We start from the raw sequence: 14694 nt of genomic DNA, 5'->3' as shown, positions 1-14694 counted from the left end.
CAGACCAAAAACCAACCCAACACTTTCCATTTCCTATCCTGCTCTCAGGTCAGATTTCAGCAGTGCTTCTTCCCTATTTTTTTCCCCTGCATAATTCAGGTTCCGGATTTTATCATCTGTCCAAAGCTGGCTTTGTTTATGAGATATCTGCAAACTAGTGAAGGTGGTTTTAAAGCTCTCCATGACTTGCAGGTTTTTTTGTCCAATCCTTTCTTCTTAGCTTGTAGTTGCTCAAAAGCAATCTTACAATAATTGGCATTGGCCTTGATTATCCTTATAAAACCTTTCCAGCTCAAGGTATTCCGCTATTTTATTGGGTTATCTATGTTAAAACCTTGTGTGCTTCCTTTTCCTGTTAGGGGAAAATTGAAAACAAGACTGGAATCGTGCTTGTCTTGCACAGGGATTGGAAATTTGCTCCAAAAAAAATTCCTGCGCTCTTCTGTGTTTGGGAAACATTTCCCAGCCTCTGGAGATCCCTGCTGGAATATTCATCAGCAGTGAATCCAAAGTCTGTGTGAGCAGAACTGGAGCATGGACTTCATATTCCTGAAGGTTCCTTTTGCCAGAATTTGTCCTGATTTTCTTGTGTCTTGTCGCATGTCTGGGTGATCCAGTGACTGCCCAGTCATGATAAATAATCCTGATTTTTAGTTCACCCCAAGCACATGGACAGACAGGGATTGCAGTTTAGGAAATCTCCTGAACATGGGGTTTGCTCTGTCCCTGTTGCAAAATAAAACCAATTTCTTCAACAGGACTTAGGGAATGTTGGAGCTGCTCATGGATCTCCTCATTCCCTGCACAAGAGGAAGCACTTCTGCTACCTCTGTGCAGAAATTCAGCTTAGATCCAACATTTGGGTGGGAAACAGAGGATGAGAAAGAATCAGTGGGAGTTTGGGGATGCTCTGTGCTTTGTTACCCCCTCAGGCTTGGTGAGGAGGGAGAAATCAGCTCCTCAGCCACTGTTTTTATCATGTTCTCATTAAATATATCAGGAACAAAAAATCCTTTGGGATAGAAACAGCTTGGATGTCTGCAAATTTCTTTTTTTTTTTCTTTTGGTGAAAGATTATGACTGACATAGAGCCTGCAAAAGTAGGGACTCTGAGATGGAAACACTTCCAAAGTGTGATTTTGTAATCCTGAGCAGAAACAGGAAAGATTTTCATTTTCCTGAAAATTAATATTGGAGTGAAGACTTTTTTCATCTGCAGAGCTACAAGCTCTGCAGAGGTGTAGTCATGAGTTCTGAGATCAAGATTTTGCTGCACCCCTGAGGATTAACTTGGTGAAAATAATCTTGGCTACCTGTGGATTTATCCTGTGTTATGGGAATAACAGGAAAATCAGGGAATGTGTGTCACTTGTCTTCAGGTACAGGGCAAGAGGCTGTTCCCAGGCTGGAGGTGTCAAATTTGGCTCCACAGCTCCCATGTGCCAGTTTTGGGAGGTCCTGACTGGGAAGGTGAGAGATTTCTCAGTGCTAACTCCAGTTCAGGGGGTGTTGAGTGGATTTTGACAGGAAATAGCCAACTAGAAAAGCTGAATGGAGCAAAATTAGATGTTTTAATTGTTGCTGAATTCAAATCGTGTTTTGAGAGAGCCAACAGATCACAGTGCTGGTGGATTTTGTTGTGTTTTCTCATTATCCTATTACTGTATTATTATAGATGTGCATTTTTGTATGAATTGCATTATTTTAGATGTGTAAATTATTCCTTATTATCAATATTATTGGATGTTTATAGTCAAACACCAGTTATAGAAGGAATATGGCATCCATTTTACAGGATGTGGCCCTTTGATCCTTAACATGATTTAGAAACAGGGTTGGCTCATGGTTTCATAAAGAATCCCAGAATGGTTTGGGTCGGGAAAGACAATAAAGCCCATCCAGTGCCACCCCTGCCATGGCAGGGACACCTCCCACTGTCCCAGGCTGCTCCAGCCCCAGTGTCCAACCTGGCCTTGGGCACTGCCAGGGATCCAGGGGCAGCCCCAGCTGCTCTGGCAATTCCATCCCAGCCCCTGCCCACCCTGCCAGGGAACAATTCCCAATTCCCAATCTCCCATCCAGCCCTGCCCTCCTTAAAAACCCCTTGTCCTGTCACTTTCTGCCCTACAAAAATCCCCTCTCCCTCCTTTTTCTAAGCCCTGTTTAGGGCTCTGGAATGTCACATCACAAACTGTGAAAGGGAAGGGCTGATTCTCCAAATCTGGGGCTCAGTGTTGTTGCCAAACTGTGCTTTTTTCCCCTTTTGACACAGTCATGGTTCCATTAGGGTAGGAAATAGATTTATTAGTAGGAACTCACAGTAGTGAGGGGGTAGGATTTGGGCAGGGTGGGATTTAAAGCACTTGTGGGGGTCCACATCCCTCAGTAACCCCCATGAGGGTGTGTCAGTGAGGGGAAGGAGCCCTGCCAGGGTGCTCCAAAACCACCCCAACTACAAAACAATCCAAAACCACACCAATTACAGAAACCAAACAAACTGCACCAATCACAGAAACTACACAAATTACACAAACTACACAACCAACAACTATACATATTACACAAAATACACAAAATACACAACCAGCCACAAAACATAAAATACAAAAACAACACAACTCAATACAAACAACACCCAATACCAACAGAACAACCACAACAACTCCACAACCATTTTTAAACGTAACAAACACAACTTCAAACAGTTCACAGGGTGCTGTTCCTTCTCCTCTGGTTCCTAAATGAGATTGATTTTAAGGAGAGATGGACTGTGCCTTAAAAATGTAGAGTTTAAAGGGAGACTGGACAGAGCCTCAAGGAATCCCAGCCCAGCTCTGTGTCCCTGGGGAAGCTGAAATCATTCCTGGGGAGGATTTGCATCGTGTTCAAAATGCCTGTTACCCCATGGAGGCAAAGGAATGTGCCCAATTTCCTCCTTGCAGGGAATTATTTCTGGAAATGCTGTCTAGGAGTAATGACACCATCCCACTTGTGCTTTGGTGCCACTCAGTATTCAGGGCCTATTTTTACCATGGAATTGAATGAATCCTCGCAGCCTCCTGCTTTCACCTCCCCTTCAGAGAAGGTGAAACTGGAGAAGAGGAACATCTGAAAGCAGAGACTCTGAACTTCCTCAGATTTCAAGGGAAAGGATGTCCCAGAGTGACTCAATCCGTGTTTTGAACGCTCCAGCATCATTTCTGGCAATCAGTCTGTGGTAATACTTGGGATGAGACAAAATGCTCCCTTCTCCATTTGGAAGAGAAGGAGATGATGAAACCACATCCTCGGGCTCGGACTCGAGGCACGTAGGTTTGGGCAGATTATCTCATTTCCTCTGTGCAACACTTGAGGTCATTGCCTTGTCAGCAAGCCCTCCTTCCACTCTGGAAGCCACTGCTGGCCCTGAATTTTTCTGTCCTAAAAGAGACCTGAAATTCCTCTCCTATATTCCCCCAGGAATAGCCAGAAACGTGTAAGAAGAAATATCTGAAGAATGTTTACAGTGGTTAAAGTCTTTTTTGAAATGTGTCAGGACAAGGGGGAATGGCTTCAAAGAGAGTAGGTCTGGATTAGATATTGGGAAGAAATTCTTGGCTCTGAGGGTGGGGAGGCACAGGGTGCCCAGAGCAGCTGGGGCTGCCCCTGGATCCCTGGCAGTGCCCAAGGCCAGGTTGGACACTGGGGCTGGAGCAGCCTGGCACAGTGGGAGGTGTCCCTGCCGTGGCAGGGGTGGCACTGGGTGGCTTTGAGGTCCCTTTCAACCCAAATATTCCATAATTCCATGATTCCATGAACTTAAGCATGAGGTTCTTTCTTCCTTGGCTTTTCAGGCTGGTTCTGAGGTAGAAGTCACTTGTTTACACAGCTCTTGTCGCTGCTCTTTAATGGATGGGGAAATGAAAGAGAGAAGAAATTACATGTTTGAATCTCATGGGAGGTCTGGGGACCCTCTGGGTGTCCACGGACCTCAAATCCCATTTTCCAGTGTAGCAGTTCAAAGCTTCAACCACAAAATAAAGAAAAACCTCAACTATCAAGTCCTTTTTTTAGATGGAAACCATGGCTGATATATATCTGGGTGGAATCTCACACTTCGAGTGATAAAGAAATCCCAGAATCCCAGAATCCCTGAGGTTGGAAAAGCCCTCCCAGCCCATGCAGTCCCAGCTGTGCCCCATGCCCACCTTGTCCCCAGCCCAGAGCTCTGAGTGCCACCTCCAGGGGACACCTGCAGGGATGGGCACTGCAAAGCTCCCTGGGCAGCCCCTGCCAAGGCCTGAGCACCCTTTCCAGGAAGAAATTCCTGCTGAAATTCCTAATACCACTTCTCAGCCAGAAGTCAGTCTCCTTCCCTGGCTTAGAAACACCAAATTTATTCCAAAATGCGCGTTTTTATGTAGTCTGCTGCTGATCAGGAGCACTGGATCCAAGGATGGTCTCAGGGATGGTGCTCTCCTTCCATACCACAAGGAGCGTGTCCCAGTGCTCACCTGGATGCTGCCAAAAACTTCAGCTGATCCACGGTACCAGGAAGGGACCAGGGCCCCTTTTTTTTTTTGGGACGCGTGACGGGAGCAGCTCTGAGTGTCCCCATGAGCTCGTCAGGAAGTGACATCAGGGCTGGAGGACAGCGCCTCAATATGCCATGAATTATTGAGAGCCTGAGATTGTTGTGGGGAGGGGCTGCACAGGGAAGGAGATCTTTTGGGGAGGCAAATAAAGGAAGGCAGAACAGCTGATTAGTTACTATTATCAGTGGCTAATGGGTGTCGTGTTGATAAGATGGTAACCAGATAGCACCGAGAGAGGGTTTTAGTGCTAAGTACTCCATCCCCAGCGTGTGAGGCCTCATTACTGCACTTGGATCCCCTCCTGGATGAATTTTTTATGACCTCACCGTTTTTCTCACTCCTTGCTTTGCTCTTGTTTCCACCCTGCCCAGGTTCTGAGCTGAAGTGGGAATGTGTGATTAGGAAGAAAAACTCCAGCTTTTTGTCTTGGACCACAACAACCCTCTATTGAGAAGATGAAGGGGTGGGGGGGAAATTCCCAAAATTCAGCTTCAACTGTTCTTTTCATTGCACATTAAAGGAGTTTTATCAAGTCTGTTCTTTGGTGTGGATTATAGAACAATTAGGGGATAATATGGTTGCAAAGAGGTTCCCAAAATCTTCTCCACTGAGGTGGAGGATGTGAGGCACAATCTCACTTTTCTGTGCTCCTTCCAGTGCTGAGGACACTTTATGGGGAATGGAGTGAGAATGTGTGATTAGGACAAAAAACTCCAGCTTTTTGTCTTGGACCACAACCCCCTGTTGAGAAGGTAGGGAGGGGGAAAAAACTCCCAAAACTCAGCTTCAATTGTTCTTTTCATTGCACATTAAAGGAGTTTTATCAAGTCTGTTCTTTGGTAGTTAAATATTTCTTCCTAAAGCTGTGGGAAGCAGCACAATTTGGAGATAACATGGTTGCAAAGAGGTTCCCAAAATCTTCTCCACTGAGGTGGAGGATGTGAGGCACAATCTCACTTTTCTGTGCTCCTTCCAGTGCTGGGGACACTTCACAGGGATTGGGGCACCTCCTGAGGGTGCCTTGGAGGAGGAGAGAGAAGGCAGAGGGAGGAAAGGCAGGGACAGGACAATTCCTTCTGGACAGGGTGAGAAGCCTTGGAGAAGTCAGGAGAACACAGGGTGCAAATCCCAGCTCCTCTGCTGTTAGCTGGGCTGGAGAAGAGGGGCACTTCCAACATTTCTTTGTGCCTTGTGCCAGCAGCACGTGGAAGAGGTGAAATTCCTGATTTGGTGTCTCCTGCAGAGGAAACGTTTGGGCTGGTTTTGGCTGTGTTCCTGCCCCACCACATGGAAGCCCTCTGCCCATGGATCAGGTCATGGAAATGGCACCTGGACACAAAGAGGCTTCTCCCTGGTATTTTCCAAGACCTGGAGGAATATTCCTGAATATTCCTAAAGGAATATCTGTCTCATTATAGATGTAAATCCTCATTACAGACATAAATACCTCAGTATTACACTGTCTGCCAAGGAAGAAGCTTTTTCTGTAGGTATAATCCACATTTCCCACAGATCCATCCCCAATCCCATTGTTTCCTCCATAAAGAACAGCTCAGGATAAAGTTCCTAAGGGCTGCTGCCCAGGATTTGCTCTTTGAAAAAATATTTTCTGAAAGGTGAGAAACACAGTCTCATATCTTCATTTTTTCTTCCTCTGAAAAAATCTGAGTCATGCTTAGGGGAGCAACAGGATAAATGACAAGAAAAAAAAGAGAAATGTCTGATAAAACTGAGTTCTCTGTCACAGCTTTTTACATAATCATGTTTTTATACCAGAAAAATACCAAGACCTTCAATATTAAGAATTACTTGATCTGTTTTCTTTTTCTTTGTTGCTGTATTAAAAATCATAAGGACATCTTCAGATTTGCAAACTTTTTAATCATGGAAGGACTTGAGAATTCCGAGACCTCTGGAATTCTTCAATTAATTGTTTTGTGAAAGTAGCGTTACACCTTTCCCTGTCTCTCTCCGCTCTTTTCCCAGTCAGCTTCAGCTAAATCCTCCCCAGGAATTCCTGCTGAGGAGGGATTTTAGCACAGAAGTTTTTTCCTTGCCTTTTCCCATTTCAAGGAACAACTCAGCAGCATTCTGAGCTGACCAGCAAACACTCTGAGAGTCACATTCTTGTCAGAGGCCAGGCTCAGTTTGAGGATTGTCCAGGAACTTGCAGCTTTTTAAATTCACAGCTGGTCCCTGATGTCAGAGCTGGAAGTGAAATTCTAGGAAATCAGGCCCCGCTGAATATTTCAACCCCACAAAACACGATGGAAAAACCAAATCTTTGCTGAGAGCTGCTGAAAGCTGCGATGCCAAATGCAGGGAGGAATCAGCCCTGCAGAAAACACCTTCAGGATTGTCTTGGTTTGAAAAGACAGGTGTCTGCTAAGGAAGGCAGGAGCCTTCCCTGACATGGAAAATGTAAATCCCCTCCTCTGAATTATTGCAATTTTGAAATTAAGGGGCTCTCAGGCAAAGGTATGGCAAGAGGAATAACAGAAAGAAAATTAAAAATACAAATGCAATAGTACAAAAAAGAAAACAAATCTGCCAGGGTCAGAGCAGGCCCTGGCAGCCTGTGGGTCAGGGTGGTGGCAGCAGTGCCATTCCATGGTGGCTCAGCCCTCCTGCAGTGCCAGCTGTGCTTCTGCTGGAGCAGGATCCTGGACAAGGCTGGAGTTTTCCTCTGGAGCTCCAGGGCTGGTGTGGATGGGCCTGGGCTTCCTCTGGGAATGCAGTGGGGAAGAAAGCTGCTCCTCTGGGAATGCAGTGGGCAAAGGCTGCTGTGGTGTTGCAGAGCTCAGATTGTATCCAGGTAGGAATGCTTGGCTCCTCCCCTGGGCAGAGCCTCTCCCCATGGGATGATGGAATTTTCTCAGCCATGCAGGGACACTCAGTGGCCATGAACAGAAGATAATTAATAATTAATGGCCCATGAACAGAAGAGATCTCCTGGAGGGAGGATTGGCTGTGGGAGAGACAAAGAAAAAACTGCCCAGGGAACAGCAGAGAACTGCCCCAGCTCTGACAGATGGGGACAGAACACACAGCCCCATTTCCAACCTAAGACAAAGATGCTCCAAGATTTTCTACATCACTGCAGAACTTTATAAACCCACAGAGAATTGTATACTCTTTCCTCATCCAGAAGATGTGGATCTGCCTGGAGGGAGTTTTGTTGGACTCCCACCTCAGGGTTTTTCCCCCTCTGGCTGACTCCTGGATGCCCTCAGGGCTGGAATGGGCATTCCCATGCCAAGTCATCAGCGTGTGCCAGTTCTCCCAGACAAACCAGCTGGGCAGGGCTCCGTGGAGCCCAATAAAACAGTGAAGATTCCTCCTCCAAAGACATGGAGTGACTCCAAGGAGCCTCCTTTCCTCCTTCTCCTGCTTCTCCCTGCCAAAGAGCACCTTCCTGACTGCTTTAATCTGCAAGATCCATCTTACTTTAACCCTATTGAAAAGGACTGATGTTTTGGGGCTGTGCTGGGCTATATTAAAATCCATATTTCAAACAATAAATGCTTTCCATTTATCCAGCCTAGTCTCTTTTCTATGGAGCCAAACTTTCAGGCAGTTAGCTCAACCTTTCAGGAATATGAAGCACCTTTTTCATCCTGTGCCAACACTGTAATGCCTCCAATAATTTATGTTTAATTTTTAATACAGTTATCTATCATGAGTAATTATGTGGGCTGCTCACAATATTCCATTTTCTGTTATGTGGGTTTTTTTCTGAAGATCGTGGTCTGGAAAGAAAAAAAAAAAAAGCCCCAGTGCTGCAGCTCTTCTGCTGAATTTCCTCTGAAAAAGAAATATCAAGGCAGTTTGAAGGTTCTGTGTGTCAGAGCCTGAGAGGTGCTTGAGATCTGCTGATATTTAAGTGAGAAATGGTGGTGACTTATACCCAGGAAAAGCTCTGAGCAGAGTTCTTCACATCCATGTTTTTTTGGTTTTTTTTTTTTTTTTGGTGGGGTTTTTGTGCAGGGCTCAGATTTTGGGGACAAAATTTAAGGTAGAGTCCCCCAAGCTGTTTCCCATTGCAGTGGGAGCAGCTGGATTTGTTAATCTATATTTGGCAATAAACATTGCTGTAATTCCCAGCTCCATCTGAGGCACCGGAAGCTGAAATCCTCGGGGCCATATAAAGTTTTCTGTCCAAATCCACGCTTGGAGATGTCTGTGTCTTTTCTCTCAGGCTCAGGAGCTCTCTGGATGAGCACTGCTCTTCTGGGAGGGAAAAAAAAAACCCAAAAAACCAAAAAAACAGTTCTTTCCCTTTTTTCCTGGCCAGATCACAGCTTGTCCTGACGTGCTCCTGCTCTGGGAATTGGGGCTGGATGTGGATGGGGCTGTGAGCAGAGATCTACACCAGGGAGGCCACTGGATTCTTGTCAGGGCCAATTCCACCCTCTGTGCTGGTGGAGAAGCCTTGAATTGAGAGCAATCCTCAGAAATGGGGTGGGTGTTGCAATAAATTCCCACAAAAAAAAAAAAAAAAAATCCAAAAAAACAAAACAAACCAAAAATTCAACACCCCCCCAAAACAAACAAACAAACAAAAAAAAAACCCTAATCAAATAAAACCCCCTAAAATAAATTTCTCCTCACAGCAGATGTGCCCAGGTTTCTGGTTCTTCCACAAATCCCCCAGTGCTATTTATTTTGCCATTTACACCAATTATTCCCATGGGGAAGACACAGGTGAAGCGAAATTTGGTTTGATGAACCAAACTTCATTCCAGAACTTCCACAGACAGCCAGGAAGATCTTCAAGGAGAACATTTCCTGCTGGTGGTTGCTTTAGGTCTGATCCTCAGAGAAGGCCTGGATCACACCTTCAAAAGACAGAAACTAGGAAGGCAAAATTAATACTTGGGAGGTAAAATTAATCCTGGGAAATGCCGTGTGGGAATCAGAAAAACAAAAACTTCCACAGAAGATTTCATCTGCAGCCTTAGAAGAAGCTTAGATTAATGCAAAAATACAATACACAGATATTAAGCAGAAAATTTATAAATTTCTATAGTTGTAAGTGAGAATATACCTTAAGTCAGTGAGAAACTGTGCTGATAAGATGGTGAAGGGTTTATAATGTAAGGGTGTGGTTGTATAGAATAAACTAAGAGTTCAGGAGTTATAACAGAAGCATTTGTGTGCATGTGAATTAGAAACCCATTAGATAAAAGTATCTGCAGTGCAGTAGAAGTAAGTAAAGGTAATAAGTTAGAAAAGCAAAATAAATCCTGTGACAACCCTCTTTTGGGTTAGAAAGTTCTGTGTTGCTTTGTAACAAAGAAATTTATGACTACTCTTGAGCTGTGGCCGAATGCTCGCTCCTCTAAAATCTCACAGCCTCTGAGACTGATGTTTATCAAAACAAGAAATCATTCTTAACTTGAAAATAATCCCATCCCATCATTAAAAACAACAACAATAATAATGCTGCACTCTGTGGGCTCCAGGCAGGTGTTGGTGTCTCCTCAGGTGAGGACAGGAGCTTCTCTCCCAAGCTGTGGCACTTTAGTTACACTCAGGGCTGTCACTGCCTACTTCAACTCAGAATTTAGGTTGGAAAAGACCCCTGAGATCAAGTCCAACCTACTTTGAGTCATTTCATTGCTCCTTGGTGTGGGAGGCACATTCTTCTCTCTCTCAGGATCTTTTCATAGAGGAGCACAGAGAGAAGAAAGAAAAAACAATTTCTATTTCTGCTCCTTGTTTTCCCCATGTGGAATGTGTTTGGAGAATTGTTTCCCTGGGGTGATTGCTTGGTTGGATTCTGGTGAGGATTGTTTGAGCCTGGTGGCCAATCCAACCCACCTGTGGCTGGGCTCTCAGAGAGGGTCAGGAGTTGTGGGTTAGTTAGATTTGGTAGTGAGAAAAGTAGGTTTGTAGTTTTAGTATCTCCTTTATGTAGCATATTAATGAATTATAGTGTAGTTATAATAAAGAAATCATTCAGCTTCTGAACTGGAGTCGCACATCAACATTTCTTCCCACCAGCTTCACCTGCATTTACAATATCTTGGTCTTTGTCAGGCCTCAAAGGCATCCTGGACATGACAAATCTATTTTTCCCCCAAATTCTTTGGCCTGGTGGAAGCCATTCCCTGCCTTTATGAATGCTGCATCACAGGAACTCTGCAAATTCCTCTGCTCTTACAGGGCTGCAGCCTTGCCCTGCCCAAAACCCGAGGTAAAACTTCCCTCAACATCAGCATCAGAATATTCCACCCAGCAAGTTTATTTTGGTAGCAGTTCAAGATTTACTCATCATATCAATGTTTCACCACACAGAGAGGTAGCCTTGAATAATAGAAGGTAAATCTGAGGCTGCAATTCAATCAAGGCCCTCTGTTGATGTCTTAAGCTGAGACTCAAACAGCTTAAGTAGTTTATGACCAGCAGCAGAACTGCCTTGATTGAATTACTGCTCAGGCATTCAATTGCATAAATGTATTGTTATTTATAAGGTGTGCCAAAGCCTGGCTTTAAAGTTGGCTGTGGCAGGCTGGGACTAATGGAGAAAAAGCAGCCTGGCATTAGAGTGCCCCTTAAGCCAGGAAAATGAATGATGGACACTCTGCTCCGTGCTTATGGAGAAATAATTCCTGCAGGGCTGTTGGGAATTCAATCCTTCAGGTTCATGGGAGGAAAGGAGCTCGTTAGCAACACTACCTGGCCCTTGAGCCAGAGTGTAGGGCCTGAGCAATTGCCAGTATTTTTAGGGACCTGTCTGAAGGTTGGATGCACAAATTTAAAAGCTGTTTGATCTAAAGGGGAAGAGATGAAACAGGGTGAAAATGGGGACGGGGGAAAGGTCGTTGGCACTGCCACTTGAGAATGATCCTGGGGCGAAGGAGAAAAACAAGAAAAACATGGAAATGTTGGAAAAACTCCAGGGGACGCCACAAAGTTGATGTGAGGGAGCCAGGCTGGGAGAGCTGGGGGTGCTCACCTGGAGAGGAGAAGCTCCAGGGAGAGCTCAGAGCCCCTGGCAGGGCCTGAAGGGGCTCCAGGAGAGCTGCAGAGGGACTGGGGACAAGGCCTGGAGGGACAGGAGCCAGGGAATGGCTCCCAGTGCCAGAGGGCAGGGCTGGATGGGAGACTGGGAACCGGGAATTGTTCCCTGGCAGGGTGGGCAGGGGCTGGGATGGAATTGCCAGAGCAGCTGGGGCTGCCCCTGGATCCCTGGCAGTGCCCAAGGCCAGGTTGGACACTGGGGCTGGAGCAGCCTGGCACAGTGGGAGGTGTCCCTGCCATGGCAGGGGTGGAACTGGGATGATTTATGATCCCTTCCAACCCAAATAATTCTGGGATTTTACAAAGGGGTTTTCCAGAGGTCTCTCCTGTGCTTAGCACTCCTTTTTCAGGGAGGACATGGAGCCACAAGCACCAACTCCCATAAAATCCCTTTCACTGACAGCTCTGCTCTCTCCCATCCTTCCAGGGGCCACAGAATTTTTCTGTGCTGGAGCTCTGGGTGTCTCTCCCAGCATCTTTCCAGGGGGAGAGCCCAGGAATTCAAATTTCCCTTTTGTTGCTGCTCAGCCTGGCAGCATCAGGGGCTGTCCTGGCAAATTAGAGCTGACAGCTGGAAACTGCTCCCATAGATTTCCTATTGCTCCTTTTAACCAGCCTGGATTAAATTGCACCAAAAGGGCTGACAGCTCTCAAATCCCTGCCATTCTATCACATTCAGGGCTGCAAAAATCTGCCTGCTTCCACAAATTTCAAAGTCAATGGATATTTAAGCCCAGGAGACATCCTAGAGCCTGGGGTAGAACCAGCACACGTGGGTGTGTTCCTTCTGCATCCAGGCCCAGCTGCACTTCCCAGGGATTGCCCCTGACTGGCATTCCTGGAAGTTCTAGGGACAAAGGAAATGCTTTTAATATGGGAAAAATAACTACAGGCGGGAATTTTTCCCTCAGGAGGACTTCTGGAAGGACATGACTTTGGGAAGCACTGGGATATCTCATTTTGGGCTCATTAATTACAAGAATTACCTGTGTGTGGATGAACAAGCCCATGGAAGGAGTAAGGAGTGAAGATTATTCCTCACGTGTCAGGTAGATTAAAAAATCAGTCCTGGGTCTAATTTTAACAAAATGTCTAAAAGATTTTCTCTCTCACGCATTTCCATCCCCTCAGAAAAAAAAAATTTGAGCCAAAAAAATAGTATTTCATAATTAAATGGGCACAGAAATGCTCATGCCAATGTGCTGGTCACAAAATAATCTCCTTTTCATAAAAATTAGGATACATTGCCCTGGTTGATTGTGAGAGTGGACTGGAGGGGGAGGAAGTAGAGTTCTGCTTCCTTACTTTTTGTATCAAATGTGTTGCTGAGACAATTGGGATTGTTCACCTGCACAGGAGAAGCTTTGGGCTGAGCTCAGGGTGGCCTTGCAGGGCCTGCAGGAGCCCCAGGAAAGCTGGAGAAAGACAATTTCCAGGGGATGCAGGGACAGGAGCCAGGGAATGGCTCCCAGTGCCAGAGGGCAGGGCTGGATGGGAGATTGGGAATTGGGAATTGTTCCCTGGCAGGGTGGGCAGGGGCTGGGATGGAATTGCCAGAGCAGCTGGGGCTGCCCCTGGATCCCTGGCAGTGCCCAAGGCCAGGTTGGACACTGGGGCTGGAGCAGCCTGGCACAGTGGGAGGTGTCCCTGCCATGGCAGGGGGTTGGAACAGGATTCAATTCCCTTCCAAATCCAACCCTTCTGTGATTCCATGATTCCCTCTCTCTCCTGTTTGATATAAATTCAGCAGGGTCACTTTTCAGGGAATGTCAGCAGAAAATAATTTCCTGTGATGTCTCTTAAGTCCCCTCCCTCCAGATCCAAGTGGGTGTAAATAACTTCCATCAAGGACTGTGGATATTCCTCCCTCACCCACAGGCTCGTGGACACGAGTCAGGCTTCCTTTCTGAGGGGGAGTTTATCAGCCATCAGGAGCTCCTTAACTAACACTCAAGAGGAAAAATAAAATTTAAACGATCTTATTCCTCTTCCTTCATCAATACAGGAGGAAGAAAATGGTTCACATCATCATTGTCACACTTTTAAGACCCTTAAATAACCAAAGCCCCACACATGTAAACCAGTTCATTTTGGGATTGTGGGTTTTATGGTTTCTTTGGTCTCTGGACCTGGGACCAGTCTGCTCCAAATCCTGGGGAGAGCTTTGGGACACCCTCAGGTCACTCCAGCCACTGTAGCAGTGGCAGCCTGACCTTGGCACCACTTGAAAGGCCAGCAAAGACTGGGAGAGCCACTTCCCCAACTTCCAAACTCTGTCTCCTGATGGAGCAGACGAAAATAAACAATTCCCAGAGCTGGCTGTGCCCTCAAGAGTGCTGGAGAAGTGACATCATGGCTGAGCCACACAAACACACACATTAGGGACAGATTTAGGCTGGATTTGTGCTTTCAACTCAGAAATCTATTTTTCAGTCAATGCACACTGGCCTGCCTGTTTATTAAATTTTAAAAATACTGGATTTGGGTGCGAAAAAGATGGCATTTTGCCAAGTGCAGAGATTTCATAGAATCATGGAATGGTTTGGGTTGGAAGGGACCTCAAAGCCCACCCAGTGCCACCCCTGCCATGGCAGGGACACCTCCCACTGTGCCAGGCTGCTCCAGCCCCAGTGTCCAACCTGGCCTTGGGCACTGCCAGGGATCCAGGGGCAGCCCCAGCTGCTCTGGCAATTCCATCCCAGCCCCTGCCCACCCTGCCAGGGAACAATTCCCAATTCCCAATCTCCCATCCAGCCCTGCCCTCTGGCACTGGGAGCCATTCCCTGGGTGCTGTCCCTGCATCCCCTGGAAATTGTCTCTCTCCAGCTTTCCTGGGGCTCCTCCAGGCCCTGCAAGGCCACCCTGAGCTCAGCCCAAAGCTTCTCCTGTCCAGGCTGAGAATTTAATGGATTTTTCATGAATCCTTCATGGATTTCATTTATTATCACAATCAGATATGTCTCTTAAAGGCTGATTCTGAAATCGGAGTGTCTGGGTGTGGCCTTTAAGGTCACTGTGGATTCTTTGATCTGATGCCATGGTCAGGAGTAATGTGGATTTTATTGGGTGTGATAATTTCCACTCTGTGGTTCAA

The sequence above is a fragment of the Vidua macroura genome, chromosome 2 (assembly GCF_024509145.1).
Source record: "Vidua macroura isolate BioBank_ID:100142 chromosome 2, ASM2450914v1, whole genome shotgun sequence".
NCBI classification, from domain to species: domain Eukaryota; kingdom Metazoa; phylum Chordata; class Aves; order Passeriformes; family Viduidae; genus Vidua; species Vidua macroura.
Note: the sequence above shows the minus strand (reverse complement) of the source record.